Genomic DNA, 16195 nt, shown 5'->3' with positions numbered 1-16195 from the left:
GTAAAGATAAATTTAAAATATTGCTATTCTCTATTTGAGTATCCCTGTGTCTATGTATGGTGGATCTCGTCTGAATTCTAAAACAGCTGCTGTTAGAGCCTTTGAAGTTTTTTGATCTTTGGAATTTTCCCTGGTTGCTAGATCTGCGGGAACCCCATGAGTATGAGTGGTTGTTATATCCTCAATATTGGAGGCTATGAGCTCCTCCTTCACTTTCAGAATGTTCAACCTCTGAAGTAGAGATTTCAGATAGGGGATCTTTCAGGCTATGTGCGCACTTTGCGGATTTGTTTTTGTAAAATGCATTGGATTCTGCCTCTCTTGGCAGAAAACACAATTAAAAATCCTTGCGGATTTTATGCGGATTTTCATGCGGTTTTCCATGCGGATTTGTAAGCTAAATAAAAATATATTATAAAAAAAGTGATATCATTTCCTTGTTCAACCTCTTTTTGTTTCATTCTCCATTTTGGAAAGATGAGCAGAGAGATGAGCACACAGCAGCCCTTACGGCTCCACAGGCCCTATAGAAACGTGATGTTAGGATTGGTTCTACATATTCTGCATAGTCGTGGAGAGTAGGTAAACTAAAGTAAATGTGTAGTGGTGAAAAAAAAAAAGTGTAACTGTTTGAGGTTGTGGACAGGTGTCTTTTATACTGATAATAAATTTAAACAGGTGCCATTACTACAGGTAATTAGTGGAGGACAGAGGAGCCTCTTAAAGAAGAAGTTCCAGATCTGTGAGAGCCAAAAATCATGGATGCTTTTAGGTGACCAAATACTTATTTTCCACCATAATTTGCAAAATAACTCTTGCCAAATCAGACAAGGTGATTTTCTGGATATGCTTTCTCATTTTGAGTCTCATATTTGTGGTTTACCTATGATGTCAATTACAGGCCTCTCTCATCTTTTTAAGTGGGAGAACTTGCACAATTGGTGGCTGACTAAATACTTTTTTTTCCCCACTGTAAATAATATTTTACATGTCTGTCTTTTTGCACTGTATTGTGCAGTAACCAATTGTTTAATCTTATTAGGAGCGGTCCAGAAGGAGAGTCAAAAAGCTGTGGGTGCACCCTTTAGTTTCGGAGCGAAGTGAGAAGGGACATTTCAATGTGTTATAGAGTTTTAAGGAGGTAAGTTAACCGTATATAAAGATAGTTTCATATGTAAAATATGTCCCAAAAAAAAAATCACCATACATTACCTAACCATTTTTTTCATGTCAATTTTTTTTTACAGATATCCTGATAAATTTATAGCTTTTTGCCGCATACCCATACAAGGATTTGACAGGCTGTTACTGATCTTATCCCCAGAGCTGAACTATTCCGATATGGTCATGAGAAAGGTGATCTCTGCTGAGGAAAGGCTGTTCATCACCTTGCGGTAAGTAGTTTTTTTTGTTTGCATGTCAATTATTTTGTTGACGTTTCTAATCATCTTTTCTTTTCCATTGCAGATTTCTGGCCACAAGACAGAGCTATACATCACTACACCTCCAATTTAGAGCTGGGAAATCCACCATTTCACAAATTGTGAGGTGCACATGTAACGTGATCTGGCAGATTATGCAGCCCATCGTGATGCCTTCCCCAACTGAGGAGACTTGGTTCCAAGTCGCAGCAGGCTTTCAGCCTGTGGACAATTTCCTAAACTGCATAGGTGCCGTTGATGGAAAACATCAAAAGGCTCAACAACCACCATGATCAGGATCACGCTTCTTTAATTATAAGAAGTATATTTCTGTGTTCCTTATGGCGGTGGCTGATACACATTACAAATTTGTTGCCATTGATGTTGGTGCCTATGGCAGTACTTGAGACTCTCGGGTGTTGCGAGCATCACAGATTGGTCTGCAAACTCTTCAAGATTGCGGAATGCTTCCAGCACCCTGACCTTTGCCCGGGTCCACACTTCTAGTTTCCTTTGTGATGTGTGAGACAGTGACTGACATTGTTGTAAATGGCCGGTATGTATCGCAGAGGAAGAGGTCCTCTGCGCCGTAAGCCAGAAATGTTGCTCTGGGACCTGTAGTTCCACGAGCCTTCTTTTTGTTTATAAAGGGGGGCTTACAGGGTTAGCTGGAGAGCTGGGCAGGATTGGCTAACCATACACACACTTCCTACCTATGGGGGTGGTTTCAGCTACATAATGTGACTGTGGTTTGGTCACATTATCTGTGTTGTAAGGTCCTGAAAGAGGACAGATCTTTGTGTTGGAAGGTCCTGTAAGTGGACCGGATCCCTGAAGAGGACATGGTGAGGCCGTCAACCTGGATGGTCTCTGTGTTGGCAGGTCCTGCGAGTGGACCGGATTCCTGAAGAGCACAGTGTGAGACCAGGTACCTGCAGAGCCTGTGACAGCTAACTGTTGGGGAAGCTACCGACCTTCTAGGGGTCTGGACTGTTGGGTGGGACCTTGCTGAGTAAGTCATCGTACAGGACAGTGATCCTAATAAGGTGGCTTCCTCGGGAACCTAGGACTGACAAGTAGTCAGCGATTGGAGCGGAGCACCTAAAAGGTAACCCAGAGTATGGGGGACTGTGTGCACTTTAGAACTCCAGAAATATTTTTAAGTGCCCCCTTAGCCATAGATTAATGAACTGTGAGGTCAACCATGGTAACTGGACGAAGTGAGGTGCAGCGTGTTTAGAGACTGCAATCTAATATGTGTGAAAAGCGCCGTTTGAATAGCCCCAGCTATAAACCACTGTGTAATGAATGAAAAGCTGCCTGTGCAGCCTCCCTGCCTGACCGGACATGAGCTCAGTAACATGGGAAAGTTTCTAAACATTTTCCCACGCTGCCGAGTTCACCGTGGGTCATGCGGTGAGTCTGCACAGCCTCAGTGACATCAGCGGTAGTCACTGTATCCAGCCCTCGTCTGGAGTTGTGCAAGCCAGGGAGGTCCGTGGGTGAGCCCCCTGTGGAAGTAGCAGCTGGAGTACGGGAGCTTTGTGAAGAGTCTAGTGAGCTGCGAACCTAGGACACGAACAGGAGCAACAGTGCCGTAAAGGGGTGAGCTATAACGGATAAGTCAGGTACCTTCGTGGGCTGAAGTCGGGCTCTGAAAGAAGGGAAGTGTTCCGTGTTCACCGTGCTCCGTGTCAGCTTGTCTGTGTGGTTCATACGTGTGAAGTGAAGGAAGAAGTGATGTACTGCTGTAGATGAAGATGTATTGCTGTTATCGAGTAAAGAGTCCTGTAGCCATTGTGGATATGCTGTGCCCTGAGCTGAGTTGTTAAAGTTGTTTCCAGCCTCTGTTTGCAGTCAATTGGGTCACCAAAGTGGACAGCATATCGGAGATGAAACAGCCTCCAGCACAGTGAGTACTGGAGCGGCCGCAGAAGCTACCCCCCGGCGGCCATGGTATTACAATAACAATACACAGCGCTAAGACTATTATCACTGGATATGAATATACATAAATTATGTTGCGCTATGTGATTTATTTCGTCAATTGACTATACTTAAAAGATGTTAGCACTCTAGGATCACTTTTTTTGTAGCCTTGTGTCACCATGTGCTGACAATTGATTATGAAGTGTATACTACAATTATAATTTTATATCCTGTGACTATATCTGCATATGGTAATACTTTCTCCCTACCTTTTTGCAGTCCTATTTTTCTATGTGTTGATAATTGATTATGATTATGGAGTGTGTATCGTGATTACACTGTTATATTTTGTGACTATACGTGTGTATGGTAACTCTTTGCACTGCATACTTGGTACCCTGAGGTCATCGGATGACCCCATGTTACGGTGGCCTATAAGATCCAGCTACAAGCAGGGTCTCACAGATTCTGTCACTGACTCATGAGTACTGCAGTGCTTAAGACCATCGATCAAAGTCGATCAAAGTAAAAATTCTACATGTCCCACAGTGAAAAAAATTGCATAAAATATGTAATAAAGTAAAAATAAAAATCATAAAAAGCTGATTTGCCACTAAAAACACAACCTTTGTGATAAAAATAAAAAAATGTATCGCCGCATCCTGAACTTCGCAATCTATAAAACAGGATATGGAAGTATCCTCCAGCGATATATAGATGAATGATAAAACTTCACATTTATTAGTATATTTAGAGCTGTATAGAACCAGCAGGGAAACAATTCCTGTATTAACCGATGCGTTTTGGCATAAATGTTACTATGAGTAAGGCATTATGCTGAAATGGCTAGGTTAATACAGGAATTGTTTCCCTGCTGGTTCTATATGGTTTTAAATATACTAATAAGTGTGAAACTGTTTCATACATCTACATATCGCTGGAAGATCCTTCCTTACCCTATTAATTCAGCCCCGACTTGGGCGTCTCAATCCAAACACTATGCACAGTAACAAAAATAGTGAGCTGACTTTCCTTCCATTAGATCTATAAAACAAGCACGTTAGTTATTTCGTACAGCGAACACCGTAAAAAAATCAAAAACGCCAAAAATGTCAATTTTTCATCATACTGACACACAAAAAAACTGAATAAAAAGCAATCAAAAAGACATGTAAAAAAAATTGGTATGAATGAAAATGCCAAACCGTTCCAGAAAAAAGCAAGCTTTAGGCTGTGTTCACACACAGCGTTTTTTTAGCGGTTTTTACCGCGGTTTTCACTATAAAACCGCTAAAAATAATCAACTACTAACACAGTGTGGGGGAAGGGGTATTAATCCTGCCATACGGGGTCTTTTAACGCCTTTTTTTTACCACTAAGAGACAGCATTAAGGGGTTAATCAGCCCCAAAACCAGCTTGGGTTGATACTGCATGGTGTCAGATGTCATATACAACTGTCACCCACGGAAATTGTGCCTGCGGGGGGCCCTATTCACTTATCGTGACAATAAGGACCCCTTAACTTCCGCTGTTTTAATACGTATTAGGCTGGTTTCACATTTGTGTATCTGTGCACAGCGTTTGAGCCGCATAGATCCTCATGCGTCATACGTACATATCTTTAACATGGTGTACGCAAGGACATGTGTTTGCATGCATACGCTTGCAGATGCTTACGCATGCGTCGTTTCAGTGTCCGGCGGTGTCCAGTGAATGCAACATGTTGCATTTTTTGAAGCGTCAAATATGCGCAGACATACGCATGCGGATAAAGTGCGTCAAAACAACGCATTACTGTCTATGGGAACACATTGGTACGCAAGGACATGCGTACGCATGCGTTCGATACGCATGCATACTTCAGAATGAGCAGCTCCAGGAACTGGTTTCAGCCACCCCCAAAGCAAAAATTTCCAAATACAAGTACCATCGTATTCTGTCCTTCCTGAGGCCTTCAGTTGCTCATCGAACGTATGTGTTGTATTCCATGGTATAAGGCTAGTTTCACACTAGTGTTTTTCTGTGCTGCGATTGGTGCGCACATCATATGCGTGACAAAAACGCATACAAACGCTTGTAAATTCTGTGTTTTTTTTGTCGCATTATCTTGCGCGGTAAGGCACCGCAGTGTTTGTATGCGTTTTCAAGCGTTTTCCATGCGTATGCGGTTTTTATGCGCATGGTGTCATAATCACAGGACGAAAATTCTAGAAAAATTCTTTCAGCAGACACCACCAATAAGACAGCAGTGGGCTTATGTTATGGAAATTTTTTATATAGACCCAGTTTACAGCTGAATTCTTCACATTTCCTTGGATTTTCTCTTAATAACATGGATCTGCGCTGGAAGACTTTTTACTTCAACTTGGATCTGGACATCAGGATGGCTCAGGCTTATGCAGTTGCTTGCCATCAACAAAGGGAGACAGCGAAGACGGCAGCGGCGGCATTTGTGGATACATCCGATTGTTGAACTCCTGGAGAGCCGTGGAGTATAACACACCCTCTACAGCGAGCTCCAGGCAAACCCTTAAATTTACTGATTACACACTGATGTCCCAACAAAGCTTCATGTATTTGCTAGGTCATGTCCAAGATGCCATCCGGAGACAGGACACACATCTCCGTCATGCGATTCCTCCTGAGGAACGGCTCCTGGTCACCTTACGGTAAGTAGTATTTAAAAAACAATGCCTGCCTAATTTTATTTGTTCTCTCAGATGAACTATGAATTATTGTTCTTCCATGTACTTAACCAAAGGCTGCAGCATTATTTTTATGCCATGTAGTGAAGAAAAGGCTGCATATTTATGTTTATGCCTTTTTTTTTGTTTCTAATTTTATTTTTTGGTGTTGTAAAAATTCTAGATACACAAATATTAATTTTTGTTGTTTCTCTGTTTCCCAGATTCCTGGCTACTGAGAGACCCTCTCTTCACTGCACTTCCAGTACCGGCTTGGAATCTCCACCTTGTCGGGAGTAGTTGCAGACACCTGCCGGGCTTTGTGGGACGTTCTCTGTCCCGAATTTCTGCCCCTCCCCACCGTGGAAAAGTGGATTGTAAATGCAGAAAGATTCTGGACAGTCTGCAATTTCCCCAACAGTTTGGGTGCGGTGGATGGGAAACACATTCAGATTATAAAACCAAAAAGAACTGGATCAGAGTACTATAATTACAAAAAGTACTTCTCTACCATTTCTTGCCCATTTCTGATGCAGACTGTAAGTTTGTTGCAGTGGACACTGGTGCATTTGGGCGTGGGAATGACTCCCAGGCTCTTAACAACTCGGACATGGGCCGGAGGTTGTATGGCAACCAGTTCAATTTCCCCATGCCACGTCCTCTTCCCAAAACCGAAGGTCCACGACAGCCCTTTGTAATGGTTGGGGATGAGGCATTCCAGATGTGCCAAAACCTCCTCAAACCCTACTCCAGCCGGGACTTGAACCACAACAAAAGAATTTTTAATTACAGGCTGACCAGGGCAAGAACTGTAGAGTGTGCCTTTGGTATACTTGTCTCTAGATGGTGCATTTTAACCACAGCCATTAATCTGAAACTGGAAACAGTGGATGAGGTGGTGAAGGCCTGTGTGGTTCCACACAATTTTGTTATGGTTAGAGAGCACCCGAACTTTGAACTTGATGATGCCGCTCCTAACCCCTTGCCAGAATTTAATCAGCACCCTCTCAGGTCATCCGTTGAAGTTGGCCAAATGAGGGACCAATTTGCAGCCTACTTCAACTCAGATCTAGGACGGGTGGCCTGGCAAAACCAAATGGTGAAACAAAGTTTACTTTTGTGTTTATGTTAATAAAAAAAATTGTTGATACCTGTACCGAGTGCACTCTGTCTTTTTACACTTCAATATAATAATCAACTGGCCAGGTGTACGATTGAATTCATAATGCTGTGTTTTATGCATCCTTCATTTAATAGTACTCAAGACCAGGTTACTATACATACACACAACTTGTATGTTCTTTATTATCTCTACACTTTGAGCTCGGTGTGATGCGACGGTGGCGATAATACCACTAATATTTGTGTCACCTGTCATGATGTTACAATAATTCATTTTGGAATGCAGGAGCATCCCTAACTATTTATGATACCTAAAAACACTGAATATCCATATTAGTTGTATTTGCATCACTGTGGCCAGTTTAGAACTCAAGACTGTAGACATAATAAAGTTGATACAACTTCTACAATACCCAGGCCTGGTGTCATGCTGAAGTGAGGTCGGCAAAACTAACGCATACACACTTGAGACGCTTATCACACATTGTCAGGAGAATACACATAAGAGGTTAACTGCAGCAGCACTACAGTCTGAGTTATATATATTGTGAGGTAGCGCTGTCATTTAAGTAGGGGATCACTCGCTTGGCAGCCACAAGACACATCCGGCAGCAGGTTTTCCATAAACCAGTATAGTCCATGCGGTTTATTAAACATCATAAACCATGACCAGCAATATATAAACGGCATAGCGTCCATGACAGAGCTTCACTCTGTTAGCAATGTCCAATACGCAGGCTTTTCAGCCTCACAGTTATCTCTCACCCCGTCAGGGTTCTCTCATGGCTGCTTCTCCATACTGCAGACATTCATTCCCTCCAGGGAACTCTCAGGCACTTGCAGCCATTACTCTCAGAGTCCACACGTGCTGTCAGAAGGCAGGAAGCCCCATCTCAGCGGGACCTTCCACACTGGACCAACCGGGTCCAAGTATTCACCCCATGTGACCTACCCTGGCCACCTTATATGGTCTGTAGCCACGCCCACCGGGTCACATGTCTATGACCTCATCACAGGTCCTTCACCCCCACATATACACCTTACAATAGCGTTATTAAACACCCCCCCTGGGTGGGTTTGTAGGTACCTAGTCCCTGACACATTAAACCTGCACCTCAGCAGTACCACTGCTGATTAACACACACATAAATCTCCATCTCAAGGTCACCCACCTTGAGATACATAACGGTCATTCAGTATCTTGCCATTCAGCCACTCTCCTGGGATATCCATACAGCGCCCCCTAGTGGACACAGTGGTCACTACACCACAATATGCAGACTGAAGCAATGCTGCTGGTTACAACTCATGTGTATTCACCTGCCCAGGTGTGATCGTTATGATACAAGGCCAGGGTATTGTACAATTGGCGGGTATTTTCAACATCATCTACTCAGTTTATCCACACACACTGAATAGAGGATGAGTTTAATTACAAGGTCTAGCTATAATAACCTTGGATTGTATCCAAAAAAGTTAAATGATGTTAAAAAAACACCATAGTGAAGTTACTGTTTTGGATACAAACCAAGGTGACAATAGATAGGCCTTGCACTCAACACTATCCTCAATTCAGTCTGTGTTTTATTACCTGACTGAAGAGACTGATGTGGAAAATACAAGTCATCTAGATTTCTTGTTTTGACTACACATATCTCCAAGATTGACACGCGTAAACGTGTCATTAATGGGCTATATGTTGACAAAAAAAAAAAAGAAAAATGTACGGCGCAGTGTGTGTACGGCGCAGTGTGTGTTGGTGGCGAGAGACACATTAAACCAAACTTTTTTTGAACCAGAAAAATTGCACATTTATTTTGTAAAACTAAAAAAAGGTTATTTTTATTTTGAAGGACGTTTGGGGGAAGAGTGGGATACTTTGGGGGTGTGGAGAGATGAGGAACGGCTGGAAAGTGAGGAAGGGGTTCTAGGTGAAGGGGCTACTAAAGTACTGGGGGAAGGGAGATCAGGCATGGAACTGGAGGCTGGTTGAGAAACGTTGGAAGGAGAGGGGGGACTGACTAACAAAGTCTTTTGTTTCTTCTTCTTTGGGGTGGGGCAGGAGTCACCTGCCTGTACTGACTACCACCTTGTGACCGCCTTACAGTTGTTGACCGCCTCGAGATGTTGGACCGTGTCTGTGAAGAATAAAATATGGAATGTGGGTCTCCCCTGGGCTGCTCGATGGAGGCGCTGCCGATTCTCCTTGCATGAGAACTTGTGGTGTCGGTGCTAATTGAAGGTGAAGTGTGCGCGGTGCTTCTGGTGGGAGAATATGTGGCGGTGCTCCTATCAGGCGAAGCGGTGGCGGTGCTCCTGTGATGAGGCGTGGTGGCGGTGCTACATGTAGGCGAAGTGGTGGCGGTGCTCCACTGAAGAGGAGTGGTTGTGGTGCTCCGAGTAGGTGAAGCGGTGGCGGTGCTCCTCTGAAAAGTGGTGGTGGCGGTGCTACGATGAGAAGAGGTGGCGGTGCTCCTCTCATGATGAGTGGTGGAGGTGCTCCTGGAATGATGAGGAGTTGTGGCTGTGCTCCCATGCTGATGATGCGAAGTGGTGGTGCTCCGTTCCGGAGATGATGTAGTTTCTGTGGTTCGAACAGGAGAAGATGTGGCGGTGGCCTACGCAGATTATGCGCTGGAGATGCGCCACGATGTGAAAACAGTGGCAGTACTGGTGCTCCAGACAGGAGCAGCGCTTGACATGGTGGTGGCGGGGGTGGAGTGTCCAGCAGCACTCGGCATTGGTGTGGTGTAGTGGTGTCCAGCTTGGCTAGGAATGCAGGTGGCCGTGCTGTGGTATGCAGCAGAAGTCGGTACTGTGGTGAAGCGAGTCAGTGGTGGCACAGGTGGGAATGACACCACTGACTGCTGCACGTACTGATTCTGCTGCATAGCCTGTAAGTAAGCAGTGTTGCAGGCGTGTAACACATTCAGCTGTTGCTCAGGACTAAGGTGATCCGCCATGCCCCGTTCAATTTTATTAAAGAAATGGTGCGCTGGTCTATTGAGGTCGGCCTCCAGCCGTTCAAAGTGCTGGTCGGTAGAGTGGAAGAGGTGTTCCATGTGGTTAAAACCACGTTCCATTAGTGAAAAACCACTTTCCACTCTTTCGGCCAGCGTCTTGAGGCTGGCATGAAAGGCTTCGCTCAAGTGCATAAACTCGGGCATGACATTCCTGTCCGAGGCCCTCTGCCGCTGGCGGGTAGTGCCCTCATAACCAGTGGCAGAGACCTGGGACAGGGGAACACCTGATTGACCAGCTTCCTGGTCACCAGCTGTCTGTGTTGCTGACCTGCAACTTGCTTCCTGGCTGTCGGATGGCTGGGACGGGTCCGAGGTCGATCGATGAAGAACCGCTCCAGGGACAGGTTGCAGGGTGCTGATCCAGGTGCTGTGGAAACAAAAGTTAAAAATTAGTATCATGCATTTACAAGAAGGATCATCTGTGGAAGATAAAATCGCCGATTATGTTCAATGAAAACATAAAAAAAAAAAAGAAATTATACTTACTCTCTGGTGGCAAGGACCGGTCGTAGGAATTCCAAAGCACGATGATATCGGTACTTGGTTCTGCTCCTTGCCGATAAGCCACTGCGATCCTGTCCCTCAGCATGAACATCAGTGTTGAAGCGGTCCTTCATCGAGCGCCAACGTGTGCGGACTTTGTTCACTGTTGAAAAAATAATAAAACATTATACAATGCACAGCTGGCAACATCTTGTATAATCACGCACAACTGATTTTCCTTGTCAAACAGTCAATGTGGCATAAAAAAAAATCAATACACAATGCATTGACTGCTGAACCTGAGGACACTTGTGTGTTCACTGCAAGAATATATCTTGCAGTAAATACACAAGTATCATCAGGTGCAAGAGATAAAGCATGAAGAATACAGCATTAAAAATCACAATGCAAAGCCTGTTAAACCTGAGGACACTTGTGTGTTCACTGCAAGAATATATCTTGCAGTAAATGCACAAGTATCATCAGGTGCAAGAGATAAAGCATGAAGAATACAGCATTAAAAATCACAATGCCTTGACTGCTGAACATAAGGACACTTGTGTGTTTACTGTAAGAATATATCTTGCAGGAAACACACAAGTATCATCAGGTGCAAGAGATAAAGCATGAAGAATACAGCATTAAAAATCACAATGCCTTGACTGCTGAACCTGAGGACACTTGTGTGTTTACTGCAAGAATATATCTTGCAGTAAACACACAAGTATCATCAGGTGCAAGAGATAAAGCATGAACAATACAACCTTACAATTCACAATGCATTCAATCATGTTCCTGAGGACACTGTTATGGTCCCTGATAGATAGATTCTATCAGGAAGCAAAACAGTATCCTCAGGACAAAGACTCAATGCGGCATCGCAGAACAGTGAAATACTTACTAAACACCTTCTTTAAAGTTGCAGAGGCGCTGTCCCAGCCCTCCATCAATGCAGCGGCCACCTCATTCCATAGCTGCCGGGTCACCACAATGTCCTTGTACTGCTGGTCACGGGTGTCCCACAACGGGACACGTCTTGGACAAGGATGATCAGTTGCTCGTTGTCAATGTACAGGTCTTCATCCTGTTGTGGAACCTAGAAAAGAAATACATTTAGAATCGTGGAAATTGTGGAGAATGGTATAGAGAAAAAAAAAATAGAACATGAAAAACAGGACATAAAAACAGGAATAGAAAACAGATTTAAAATAAAAGGTAACTTTAAATAATGGATACTTACATTGCGTCTCCTCCCCGCCGGGACTTGTGTACGCTGCTCCGGCTGTTCCGGCTCACTTGGCTGGTCCGATGCTAAGGTCTGTAAAAAAGAACAGAAATATTTACCCATTTCTAGAGGCCGGTATACTTACACAAAGGCAGCAAAATACTCACCTCACGCTCTGCTTCTTCCAATTCTTCCCTGGAAGGACTGTATTGGGAACCAGAAGACATGCTGGAAAAATTAAAAAAAAACATTAGTACATAATATATTTTAAAAGACAGGCTCACATAAATTGATTTTAGAATACTCACATTATAGCTGCTGTGTTCTCCAAAGTAGTGGATTGTCTCTGGCTTGGTGGGTGTTGTCTTGTCTTCTTTGTCTTACAGTCTGTCTGGAGAGTAATGATCTGGCACTTCAGACCCCTTGTTTTATCTACCCTCCTCCAAAACAATGTTGCTTGTTTAGGGGGTGTATTAAACAAGTGTCTAGACATTGTTTACTCTGAAATTGCGCGCGCTCACAAAGCGCTGACATGTGCACTTCACAGCGCACGTCAGGAACACCATAGACTATAATACTATTTTTTTGCGCATTGCGTGCGCTGATGCGCGCATGCGATTTTTTAACGATGTTGGGCGGAACAAAAAATGCAACATGCAGTGTCCGGCCCGTCTGGTCGCACACCTGGAAAATGCGCTGCGCATGCAAACGCTGAGGACCGCCTAGAAGCTGAACTTCAGAGACCGGCACATTTTTTTTCTGCTATAGAGAGGGGCATGTCGGAAAACCTTAAGCCTGAACTCCAGCTGAATGTGATGCAGGCCTGCCAGGCTGCTCACAGATAGGCAATGCAGCAGACCCGGTACTACCAGCAGCCACACATGGCATTTGCAACAAAGCAACAAGGGCAGTGGCAGAAGACGGCGACCTATCATCATCCACCACCACTGCTGGACCCCAGGGCTATTCCACCACTACCCAACCATGCCGAGTCCTGAAGCACGCCAGTCTGAAGCCACCACGATGCCGAGTCCTGCAGCACGCCAGCCTCAAGTCACCACCATGCCGAGTCCTGCAGCACGCCAACCTCAAGCCACCACCATGCCGAGCCCTACAGCATGCCAGCCTGAAGCCACCACTCCCATACACCCAAGGAAAAAAAGCAGGAAACTTGCCCAGTACCAGCTCTGCTCAGCATCGCCAGAGGAAGACTAGGAGCACCAAACGTCGCCTTAAAACTGTCCAAACAACTCCACCCTCACCTACCAATGTGTCTGTTTTCTAATTTGTCTCTCCCTTCCAATGTGTCTCTTCATTCCCACGATTCCACTCCTAATGTGTCTACTCCCATCCATGACCTCCCAGACCCCACGCATTTGATAGGCCCTTCCCCTGGAACCCCTTCGTCATCCACTCATGGTAGCCAATCATCCCAGCTCCACACCCCCACGTCCACAATATCTCACCCTCCGACATACCCAAAAGTGTCACGCTGGTGCCTTGGCAGGTTGGCGCGAGCGAGGAGGTTGTGGTTCCTTCCCGGTGAAAGACCTGGATAGTCATTGCTTGCGTTGAGAAACATGTGATGGTGTCTCCGCGGCTTCTGTTTTGCATGTTTTACATATTTCCCATAAGGGATGGGGGCAATGCTCTAGAATCACTGCGTTGAGAAACACGTGATGGTGTCTCCGCAGTGCATGATGTTTATCTCCATGAGGTCAATCATCCTCATTTTTCATAGTCTTCCACTAGGCATTGCTCCTACTAGCCAGTTTCCTACTCCACACTGATGAGGGGCAAATACCCCGAAACAGCTGTCTGTGGATGGATACCATGTTTTGGCATAGGTGGTTTCCTTCATTGGAGACTGCCCTTCCCGTGGTTGTTCCTTCCCGGTGAAAGACCTGGCTAGTCATTGCTTGCGTTGAGAAACATGTGATGGTGTCTCCGCGGCTTCTGTTTTGCATGTTTTACATATTTCCCATAAGGGATGGGGGCAATGCTCTAGAATCACTGCATTGAGAAAGACGTGATGGTGTCTCCGCAGTGCATGATGTTGATCTCCATGAGGTCAATCATCCTCATTTTTCATAGTCTTCCACTAGGCATTGCTCCTACTAGCCAGTTTCCTACTCCACACTGATGAGGGGCAAATACCCCGAAACAGCTGTCTGTGGATGGATACCATGTTTTGGCATAGGTGGTTTCCTTCATTGGAGACTGCCCTTCCCGTGGTTGTTCCTTCCCGGTGAAAGACCTGGCTAGTCATTGCTTGCGTTGAGAAACATGTGATGGTGTCTCCGCGGCTTCTGTTTTGCATGTTTTACATATTTCCCATAAGGGATGGGGGCAATGCTCTAGAATCACTGCGTTGAGAAAGACGTGATGGTGTCTCCGCAGTGCATGATGTTGATCTCCATGAGGTCAAACATCCTCATTTGTCATAGTCTTCCACTAGGCATTGCTCCTACTAGCCAGTTTCCTACTCCACACTGATGAGGGGCAAATACCCCGAAACAGCTGTCTGTGGATGGATACCATGTTTTGGCATAGGTGGTTTCCTTCATTGGAGACTGCCCTTCCCGTGGTTGTTCCTTCCCGGTGAAAGACCTGGCTAGTCATTGCTTGCGTTGAGAAACATGTGATGGTGTCTCCGCGGCTTCTGTTTTGCATGTTTTACATATTTCCCATAAGGGATGGGGGCAATGCTCTAGAATCACTGCGTTGAGAAACACGTGATGGTGTCTCCGCAGTGCATGATGTTGATCTCCATGAGGTCAATCATCCTCATTTTTCATAGAACACACAGCAAGGCCTGGAGCAGTGAGTAAGTTGGTGTGTGGTGGATGGGAGGCCATGCAGTGATGCCAACAGGGTTGTTACACAAAGCTAATTACTTATTTTTATTATTCAATAAAAATTTGCTTTTGTTTGCACAATCACTGTGTTTTCTTTGTCTCTTTATGCGCCGCAAACACACACATGTGTATTGTATAGTTGAGGTAACTTGTAAAAGGGTTTTTCACTAGAGGTGTTTTATTATTAAAGTCAGCAAACATTACAGGTGCATAACATTACAGGTACATTTTACTTAGCGGCTTAAATAATTTCATCTTGCCGTGCCACATGTCCAATATCAGAAACAAAGTAGACAGCAAATTTATCCCTCATTTGGGCAACTTCTACTGTAGTTCTCGAGGGTGAGCTTGGTAATCCTGCAATGTGCTAGCAACAGGTTCAAGTTCTAAGTTGGGTCCCTCTTTTGCCAGGATGTAATTGTGCATAACAACACACAATTTTACAACCTCATTGTCTCAGTTTTTAGATTGATGGGTTTTCCCAAAATGCACCATTTAGATGCCAGCAAACCAAAACCACACTCCACAGTTCATCGTGCCCTTGTCAGTCAGTAGTTGAAAATCCGTTTGGTGTGATTCAAGTCCCAACTTGAGTACGGTTTTATGAGGTTGGCACACATTTGAAACGCCTCATCCCCAACCACAACAAACGGCACTGGCGGTCCTTCAGTGTTCGAAAAAAGGTCGTGGAAAATTTTATGGAAAATTAAAATTATTCCCATACAAACGTTGGCCCATGTCTGAGTTTTTGAAAGTCTGGGAGTCATTTCCTCTTCCAAAGTCCTTCTTTCGGGCCACTGAGCATGCCCGTGGGAAGTCCTCTCATTGGAGGTCTGAGTTCACATGCTCCGGTCCTTATGCTGCTCCCATTGGACCACTAGAAAGGTCCCTGAAGGACGCTACTATAAAAGAGTCGCATGGCCTCAAGGCCATGCGCTAGTATACACTGTTATTGGTAGAGATGTATGTGATAATGGATGCTTGTGAACCGCTGAATGACTTATTATGAAACCCCTTCCCTTTGATACGCATGTTAGTAGGGTTAGAGTTCAGAGTCAGTGCCGAGTTGTGTGGCACTGCCTAGTGCCGCAGTGCTACCAGCTCCTCACACATGCTAGCGCCTGTGTGCACCAATCTACCTAAGGCACTACGCTACCGCAGGTACTGCAGCATCCATTAGTGTGGCACCGTGCGCGTCCTATGCGTTTTCCAGGCCTGAGGTTAGTGTGCGGTAAGCAACGTTCAGCTGCACCCTGTGACTTCTAACAGGGCACAGCATTCTATAGGTGTCTGTTCAGGCATCGCGGTTGCGGTGCTGAGCGCTAGTGGAGCTAGAGGGGCACTAACCCTAGTCCTTGGGGCAGAGCCCTGTGTCTTAGCACTAACGCTCTCTTGCCGAGTCCTGTGAGGTTAAACAGGCTTTGGTACTTGTTCCAGCGGCTCTGTGAG

Source organism: Dendrobates tinctorius, unplaced genomic scaffold (genome assembly GCF_039654945.1).
Source record: "Dendrobates tinctorius isolate UK_male_01 unplaced genomic scaffold, ASM3965494v1 ptg000134l, whole genome shotgun sequence".
Taxonomy (NCBI): domain Eukaryota; kingdom Metazoa; phylum Chordata; class Amphibia; order Anura; family Dendrobatidae; genus Dendrobates; species Dendrobates tinctorius.
Note: the sequence above shows the minus strand (reverse complement) of the source record.